This window comes from Leptodactylus fuscus, chromosome 2 (assembly GCF_031893055.1).
Source record: "Leptodactylus fuscus isolate aLepFus1 chromosome 2, aLepFus1.hap2, whole genome shotgun sequence".
In the NCBI taxonomy this organism is placed as follows: domain Eukaryota; kingdom Metazoa; phylum Chordata; class Amphibia; order Anura; family Leptodactylidae; genus Leptodactylus; species Leptodactylus fuscus.
This window is the reverse complement of record NC_134266.1, coordinates 276,512,976-276,522,743: the sequence shown is the minus strand read 5'-3', so window position 1 is coordinate 276,522,743 and position 9,768 is coordinate 276,512,976.

The following is a 9,768-nucleotide window of genomic DNA, read 5'->3' as shown; positions in this document are numbered from 1 at the left end:
TTCGGCAAGAGACGGGGTCCCAGGCGGTGATTCACTATTTAGATGATTTTCTTTTTGTTGGTCCTGCTTCTTCGCGTTTGTGCGAATATTTACTTAACACTTTTCGTTTCTTTGCAGGTTATTTTGGGGTCCCTCTTGCGCTTGACAAGACGGAGGGTCCGGTTTCGTCACTCTCCTTCTTGGGCATTCTTATTGATTCGGACCGTATGATACTTCAGCTTCCACAGGACAAGTTGTCTCGCCTTCGGGCGGATGTGGATTTTTGCTTGTCGGCCCGCAAGGTCCAGCTGTCTCGTTTGCAGTCTTTGCTGGGTCAGCTGGCCTTTGCGTGTAGAATTTTTCCTATGGGGCGTGTTTTTTCTCGACGCCTGTCTATGGCCACGGCTGGAGTCCGCATGCCGCATCATTATGTGCGGATAACGAGCGTCCTGCGGGAGGACTTGAAGGTCTGGAAGTCCTTTTTGTTAGATTATTCCGGTGTTTCTTGTTTCCCAGAGAAGGAGTTGTGCAATTCTGACCTCCAGCTTGTCACTGACGCTGCTGGCTCGTCTGGTTATGGGGCCGTTTTCGGTTCCCACTGGTCCGCTGCCCCATGGCCCCAAAGCTGGTTGTCCGCTGGTTTTACTCGTAACCTTACTTTATTGGAATTGTTTCCAATTGTGGTTGCCTTGGAGTTGTGGGGCGCGGACATGGCGAATCAGCGTGTTTTGTTTTGGTGTGACAATGAGAGCGTTGTTTCTGTAATTAATAGTCTCTCGTCCAGCTCTTTACCTGTTTTGTCTTTGCTCCGCCGTTTGGTTTTGAAATGTTTACAGTTCAATTTGGTTTTTAAGGCTCGCCATGTCCCGGGTGTTCATAACGTTGTTGCTGATGCTCTTTCTCGTTTTCAGTGGGAGCGCTTCAGAGACATGCACCCGAGAGCGGATTTGGTGGGCTGCCCGTGCCCTCCTTTGCTGTGGGATCTGGTTCTGCAGTCCTGAGCCCGTTGTTGCAAGAATCCGTCACGGCTGCGACTTGGTCTGCACATGGTAAGGCGTGGAATGAGTGGCTGTCCTTTGGTTCCCCAGAAAGGCTGTTGGATCCCGACTGTTGTAAGGATTTGACTTTTGCTTATTTAGCCCGTTTGAAGTCGGATGGCGTGTCGGCCGCTACTGCGGCCCGGAGGTTGTCGGGAGTAGCTTTTGGGCTTAAATTGTTGGGTTTTCCGGATGTAACGAAGGATTTTGCTTTTCAGTTGATTTTGCGGGGTTGGAAGAAGTCTGCGCGCCCTGTTGATAAGCGTCGCCCGGTTTCGTTTTTTTCTTTTGCGTCGCTTGGCCGGGATAACAGGATCGGTCTGTTCTTCCCCGTTTGAGGCGGAATTATTGAGTTGTGCATTTGTATTGGCATTTTTTGGGGCGTTGCGCGTGGGTGAGCTAGTCGCCCCATCCCGTCGGGCAGCAGGTGGGTTGGCTGCGGACGATGTAGTGCTATTGCAAGATTCCATCCGTGTCCGGGTTAAACGGTCTAAGACTGACCCTTACGGTCAGGGTACTTGGTTGACTATTTCGCGTTTGGACGGTCCTTTATGCCCCGTCGATTGAGTGCGTCGTTTTGTGGCGCTTCGCCCCTTGGCTAGCCAGTTTTTAGTCCATGCTGACGGCTCTTTTTTTACGAGATTCCAGTTTGAATCTTTGTTTAAGCGTTGTCTTGTTGCTTTGGGAGTCCCGTCGGATGATTTTGGTACGCACTCTTTCCGCATCGGGGCAGCTACTGCTGCCGACGCGGCAGGCCTTTCAGAGGATGAGATTAAGCGTATTGGCCGTTGGCGGTCTAGTTGTTACAGACGTTATGTCCGCCCAGGTCTTCTTACAACTTAGTTTTTTTGTGTTCCTTTTATGTTTTCTGGGTTGGTTTTCCTTTGTTTTTCATAAGATTTAAAAAAAAAAAAAAAAAAAAAAAAAAAAAGGGGTTTTATATATTTGCATTGACGTCTCTCTTTGTTTTTCAGGTCCTTATCCAGTGGTTTGGATTTTAGGCCACTCGTATATTTATTGGGCAGCGCGGCGTGCCGCAATCCGACCTGGAGGTTTGCAACTCGGTTTCCAGGAAGCGGAGCTGAGATGGCACGGAATCAGAGGGATGAGCTGGTCGCAGATGCTGCCACAAGTGGTTGAGATTGGAAGAACCTCCCAGGCCCCTGTGGTGCTGGTGTTTCATGCCGGTGGCAACGATTTGGGTGTGATGCGTTTATCTGAGTTGATTTCCCTGATTCGATCTGATGTGGATCGCTTTCCTGCCTTTTTTCAAGATGTCATTATTGTCTGGTCTGAAATTGTCCCTCGGGCAAGGTGGCGTGATGCCCGAGATCCGGCAGCTTTGGAGCGTGCGAGGCGCCTACTTAACTTGCGTGTGTCGCGCCACGTCCGCTCCCGGTCGGGAGTGGTGGTTCGGCACAGGCAGCTTGAGGGTGACAACAGGGCGCTGCTCCGGGGTGATGGTGTCCATTTGTCTGACATTGGTCTAGACATTTTTTTGTCTGGGCTTCAGGATGGTATTGAGCGTGCTCTTTTTATGCTCTTGGAGGGGGGTCGGACCCCTTTGTAGGTTTACGTCGGGTTCCGGTGGCGGGACCTTGCGCCTTCCCCTTCCCATCCCCTCTGGTCATCGGTGTAGAAGATGAGGCGCGTCACCCGCTGAATATTACATCACATGCACACCGCAATGCGGTGGCGGGGCATTCTGGTGACGCGCTTGGTCTAGAAAGGGAGGGGATAGCAGGGTTCTGCCGATGTGTGTACGTTTAATAAAGCTGTGGCCGACCCCCACAATTTAACCATCCAAAAGTGTCAGTGTTATTTATGAGGGGCTCAGCCATGGGAGGAGGTTGGTCTGGGTTACGCCACGGTTACGCGTGGTCTAATGCCATGCACACGGTCAAGCAGTCCAGTGCCAGAGGCAGCAAAGCAACCCCAAACCATCAGGGACCTCCGCCATGTCTGACTGTAGGGGGCGTCTTCTTCTCTTTTTTCCCTGTAATCTCTATGTTGAGGCCTTCTCCTACTTTTGTCTCCTCTGACCAGAGAACATTCTTCCAGAACGGTTTTGGCTTTCTCAGGTAAGATTTGACAAACTCCAGCCTGGCTTCTGTCTGTGGGTAAGAAGTGGGGTCTTCCTGGGTCTCCTACCATACAGTCCCTTCTCATTCAGACGCTGACGCTGGATAGTACGGGGTGACACTGTTGTCCCCTCGGACTGCAGGGCAGCTTGGACTTGTTTGGATGTTAGTCGAGGTTCTTTATCCGCCATCTGCACAATCTTCCTCACAATTTTGCTTCTCCAGTCCTCAGACAGTTCTTTGGTCTTCTTTCTTTTCTCCATGCTCAATCTGGTCACACAAGGACACAGGACAGAGGAGGAGTCAACTTTAATCCATTTCAACTGGCTGCAAGTGTGATTTAGTTATTGCCACCACCTGTTAGGTGCCTCAGGTAAGTAACAGGTGCTGTTCATGACACAAATTAGAGAAGCATCACATGAGTTTTCAAACATTGCCAATACTTTTGACCACTCCCTTTTTATGTTTGCTGTGGAATTATATCCAATTTGGCTTTTTGACAATTCTTTTTGTGGTTTTCCATTGAAGACAAATTAAATGAAGATGATACCAAAGAATTTGTGATTGCAATTAGAGATGAGCGAACAGTGTTCTATCGAACACATGTTCGATCGGATATCAGGGTGTTCGCCATGTTCGAATCGAATCGAACACCACGTGGTAAAGTGCGCCAAAATTCGATTCCCCTCCCACCTTCCCTGGCGCCTTTTTTGCACCAATAACAGCGCAGGGGAGGTGGGACAGGAACTACGACACTGGGGGCATTGAAAAAAATTGGAAAAAGTCATTGGCTGCCGAAATCAGGTGACCTCCATTTTAGACGAATAGTGGATTTCAAATCCGGGTCATATGAGAATGTGAACTTTGTGACTATGAGACAGGGATAGCTGTACAGGCAGGGATAGCTAGGGATAACCTTTATTTAGGGGGGAATGTTATTAAAAATAACTTTTTGGGGCTCTATCGGGTGTGTAATTGTGATTTTTGTGAGATAAACTTTTTCCCATAGGGATGCATTGGCCAGCACTGATTGGCCGAATTCCGTACTCTGGCCAATCAGTGCTGGCCAATGCATTCTATTAGCTTGATGAAGCAGAGTGTGCACAAGGGTTCAAGCGCACCCTCGGCTCTGATGTAGCAGAGCCGAGGCTGCACAAGGGTTCAAGCGCACCCTCGGCTCTGATGTAGGAGAGCCGAGGGTGCACTTGAACCCTTGTGCAGCCTCGGCTCTGCTACATCAGAGCCGAGGGTGCGCTTGAACCCTTGTGCACACTCTGCTTCATCAAGCTAATAGAATGCATTGGCCAGCGCTGATTGGCCAATGTATTCTATTAGCCTGATGAAGTAGAGCTGAATGTGTGTGCTAAGCACACACATTCAGCTCTACTTCATCGGGCTAATAGAATGCATTGGCCAGCGCTGATTGGCCAGAGTACGGAACTCGACCAATCAGCGCTGGCTCTGCTGGAGGAGGCGGAGTCTAAGATCGCTCCACACCAGTCTCCATTCAGGTCCGACCTTAGACTCCGCCTCCTCCGGCAGAGCCAGCGCTGATTGGCCGAATTCCGTACTCTGGCCAATCAGCACTGGCTAATGCATTGTATTGGCTTGATGAAGCAGTGCTGAATGTGTGTGCTTAGCACACACATTCAGCTCTACTTCATCGGGCTAATAGAATGCATTGGCCAATCAGCGCTGGCCAATGCATTCTATTAGCGTGAACTGAGTTTGCACAGGGGTTCTAGTGCACCCTCGGCTCTGCTACATCAGATTGCTACATCTGATGTAGCAGTGCCGAGTGTGCATCAGATGTGTAGTTGAGCAAAACTGACTCAGCACTGCTAAGTCTGCATTCGCATAGGAATGCATTGGCCAGCCTTCGGCCAATCAGCGCTGGCTCTGCCGGAGGAGGCGGAGTCTAAGGTCGGACCTGAATGGAGACTGGTGTGGAGCGATCTTAGACTCCGCCTCCTCCAGCAGAGCCAGCGCTGATTGGTCGAGTTCCGTACTCTGGCCAATCAGCACTGGCCAATGCATTTCTATGGGGAAAAGTTAGCTTGCGAAAATCGCAAACTGACAGGGATTTCCATGAAATAAAGTGACTTTTATGCCCCCAGACATGCTTCCCCTGCTGTCCCAGTGTCATTCCAGGGTGTTGGTATCATTTCCTGGGGTGTCATAGTGGACTTGGTGACCCTCCAGACACGAATTTGGGTTTCCCCCTTAACGAGTTTATGTTCCCCATAGACTATAATGGGGTTCGAAACCCATTCGAACACTCGAACAGTGAGCGGCTGTTCGAATCGAATTTCGAACCTCGAACATTTTAGTGTTCGCTCATCTCTAATTGCAATCATTATCTGGAAGAACACGAATATTATCTGACAGAATTGCAGGGGGGACGATACTTTTGGCCAACACTGTAGATAGATAGAAGATAGATAGATAGATAGATAGATAGATAGGAGATAGATAGATAGATAGGAGATAGATAGATAGGAGATAGATAGATAGATAGATAGATAGATAGATAGATAGATAGATAGATAGATAGATAGGAGATAGATAGATAGGAGATAGATAGATAGTTAATAGATAGATAGATAGATAGATAGATAGATAGATAGATAGATAGATAGATAGATAGATAGGAGATAGATAGGAGATAGATAGATAAATAGATAGATAGGAGATAGATAGATAGATAGATAGATAGATAGATAGATAGAAGATAGATAGATAGATAGATAGATAGATAGATAGATAGGAGATAGATAGATAGATAGATAGATAGATAGATAGATAAATAGATAGATAGGAGATAGATAGATAGATAGATAGATAGATAGATAGATAGAAGATAGATAGATAGGAGATAGATAGATAGATAGATAGATAGATAGATAGATAGATAGATAGATAGATAGAAGATAGATATGCCTGTGAATATTTTTTAGATGAATTTTCTAATTTCGTGGTGACTTTCTATAGATTTCTTTGCCCTTTACTCCTCGGATCTCTGACACTTGACAGATAGAGAATCGACTAAACCGCAGGTAAGTTTTCCGGTGATTGTATTTAATCTTTGGCGCTGTACAGATCTCTCAAGGACATCGCGCGGATTAAATCTTCATGTTTTCTATATCCCATTTGCAAAACAAATGCTTTCCCTGCGCCTGTTCTGCCGTTTAGGAATAAATTGCATTAATGTATAATTCAGCAGCAGCTTTGGAGGCCGCACCGTGCGCAGGTGAGGCCGGGACAGCCACTGCAATATACAAAGGAAAGCAATTTTATTGATTTAATTATTTATTGTAATTGAGGTATAATAGAAGCGCGGCTCCAAATCACTCAGCAAAGGGCAAAGCCGGGGGGCGGGGAGGGGCGGGGGGACAAGAATATGAGAATGAAACGCAGAGAAAATATCATATGAATAAATAAAAGGAATGGAAAAAACACAAACAGGTGAAATTCAATTTCCTGCCGTTTATGGAACCCAAAGTTGTAGAAACAAGTTTTTTCAAATTTTTGAAAGATTTTGTTGAAGTTTTTTCTATTGGAATGGGAAGTTTCTAGAACTTTGGCTGTTGAGTGATTTTGTCCCGGGTTCGGTGTCGCTCGTCGCCATGCTTTGCATCCTCCGGCCTCTCCTCCTCCTTGTTGTGACTGTGCTCAGTGATGGGTATTAATATTTGATCATTTTCGGAGCGTGGGCGTCGCCTGAGGGAACGAGGTGATTCCATGATGGGATCTATAGATCAAAACCACCTGGAAAACCGATGACTTGTAAACTGAAGAGATAATTGCCTGCGAATCGTCACGTTCATCCGCCTGACAGCGCTTTGAACAGACTGAGCCAGAACCGCGCCTTACAAAATATTTAAAGGACCTTTATCTGGAATAGATCAGAACTAGAGACGCCCCGGGAAGAAGGAAGCGACATCAAAGGACTTAGAAGTGTCCAGAAATCTCCTGGTGCATAACGTACTCTTACCTCTGCTCCAGGGAGTCACAGAAGGTCCTGACAACCAGCAGCATCAGCATGTAGTCAGAGGGAGGGGGGGGGGGGGACACGTGAGCAGCTAAACATCTGGGGAGGGAGACAGGTGAGCAGCTAAAGATATGGAGGAGGGGGACAAGTGAGCAGCTAAACATATGGAGGAGGGGGACAAGTGAGCAGCTAAACATCTGGGGGAAAAGGACAAATGAGCAGCTAAACATCTGGAGGAGGGGGACAAGTGAGCAGCTAAACATCCAGGGAGGAGGACAAGTGAGTAGCTAAACATCTGGGGGAAAGGGACAAGTGAGCAGCTAAATATCTGGGGGAGGGAGACAAGTGAGCAGCTAAACATCTAGGGAGGGGGCAAATGAGCAGCTAAACATCTGGGGGAGGGGGACAAGTGAGCAGCTAAACATCTGGAGGAGGGAGACAAGTGAGCAGCTAAACATCTGGTCTTAGGTGGGGGGCACTGGGCTATGTTTGTTCGGGGTCTATATACAGAGGTGGTTTGGTGTCAGTAAACAATGGGCTGGATTAGGACCCAAGGACCATATACCAGGGGTGTGGTCTCGGCGCTGTACACAGGGTGGTCTAGTTTGGGATACGTTTACAAGGGAGACTCTCCTGTGATCTGTGTAGGGGGTGGATTTGACCAGGGGGTTTGTATATAGGGGGAGTCTGGGGTCTGTTTGCAGGAAAGTCTGGTCTGGGTTCCGGTTTGGAGTCTGTATACAGGGGTCTGTGTGCAGGTGATCTGGTTTGGAGTCTGTATACAGGGGGTCAGGGCCATGCCCTGTTCATTTTCTGAGCCCTCACCCTAACTTTCACCAGGATGGGGTAACTTCTCAGCCCATTATAATGCACGTCCTGGTTATGAGCCTGGACTATGGGGGGGCCAAACAAAGCCAATCCCAAAGGGTTAAAGTGTCTCAATTATCTGTGAGAAGACAAGTATCCTCCAGATAACCTCGGAGACGGCAGGAGACGCTCTCCTTTGCGGGTTCTCCATTGATCCCCTCCATCTCTCTATGATAGACCAGCATGGAGAGATCATTTCTGGACTTATCGATCCTCAGGATGTGAAATAGAAGCCTCAGAATTTCCTGGAAATAATTACATTTATTAACAGTGATGTAAGAGAAGGAACTAATCTCATGAGCTCACCCAGGAGAATAGTCCGGACGAATCCCGCAAAGGTTAAGCGTTGCGCATTGATCAGGTTCCATATTGCGGATACTTATTGTCTGCCTCTAATTGATGATAATTCCTCCGGCCTTAGTAATATTACAGATCATCCATCCTTACAGGGACTGTCCATTATCAAGGCATTTGGGAAACTCCTCTTGGGCAGCTTTGAAGAGCGCCAACGTCCTTGACAAACTCAACGCCACCATTCCCTATAAGCTGTGAGATGATACACATCGAGGAAGTAGCCATTGTCGCTAAGATCAGCAAATGATCAAATTTCCAAGCCCCCAGGTCCAATCTGTGACATGTGAGAGGGGCCTAAAAGACAGATCAGAAGCAAAGTTGTTTAGTTACATAAAAATCGGATCAAGTGTTATGGGATGACTTGTGCTGTGTTGTGTGATGCCTTCACCGGCGTGCCAGTAATCAGCACTTGTAACAAAGTGCGAGGAAATGAATCCTGAGAGACTTCGGTTTATCACTCCAGCAGATGGTTATGTGCCTAGGACAAGATGTCAGCGCTGGTCAATGTTGTGTGGCCTAGTGGCCCAGTGGTTAGTAGAACAATAACAAACTGGAATGACAACAAGAGGTGTACAGAGACGAACCGCATGGATTGGATGGATTGGAAGAATGACCTAACACCACCGCTCTCAAAGAGTATCCTGGTGCACAGCAAGTTAGCAATGGAGGTCTATCCTCTTCAGTGACGAGTCCTATAATGGAGGTCTATCCTCTTCAGTGACGAGTCCTATAATGGAGGTCTATCCTCTTCAGTGACGAGTCCTATAATGGAGGTCTATCCTCTTCAGTGACGAGTCCTATAATGGAGGTCTATCCTCTTCAGTGACGAGTCCTATAATGGAGGTCTATCCTCTTCAGTGACGAGTCCTATAATGGAGGTCTATCCTCTTCAGTGATGAGTCCAGTAATGGAGGTCTATCCTCTTCAGTAGGAGTCCTGAAATGGAGGTCTATCCTCTATAGTTAAGAGTCCTGGAAAGGAGGTCTAACCTTTATAGTGATGAGTCCTGTAATGGAGGTCTATCCTATTCCATGATGAGTCCTATAATGGAGGTCTATCCTCTTCAGCAATGAGTCCTGTAATAGAGGTCTATCCTCTTCAGTGACGAGTCCAGTAATGGAGGCTTATCCTCTTCAATAATGAGTCCAGGAATGGAGGTCTATCCTCTTCAATGATGAGTCCAGTAATGGAGGTCTATCCTCTTCAATGATGAGTCCAGGAATAGAGTTCTATCCTCTTCAGCGATGAGTCCTGGAATGGAGGTCTATCCTCTTCCATGATGAGTCCTAGAATGGAGGTCTATCCTCTTCAATGATGAGTCCTGGAATGGAGGTCTATCCTCTTCAGCAATGAGTCCTGGAATGGAGGTCTATCCTCTTCAATGATGAGTCCTGGAATGGAGGTCTATCCTCTTCAATGATGAGTCCAGGAATGGAGGTCTATCCTCTTCAATGATGAG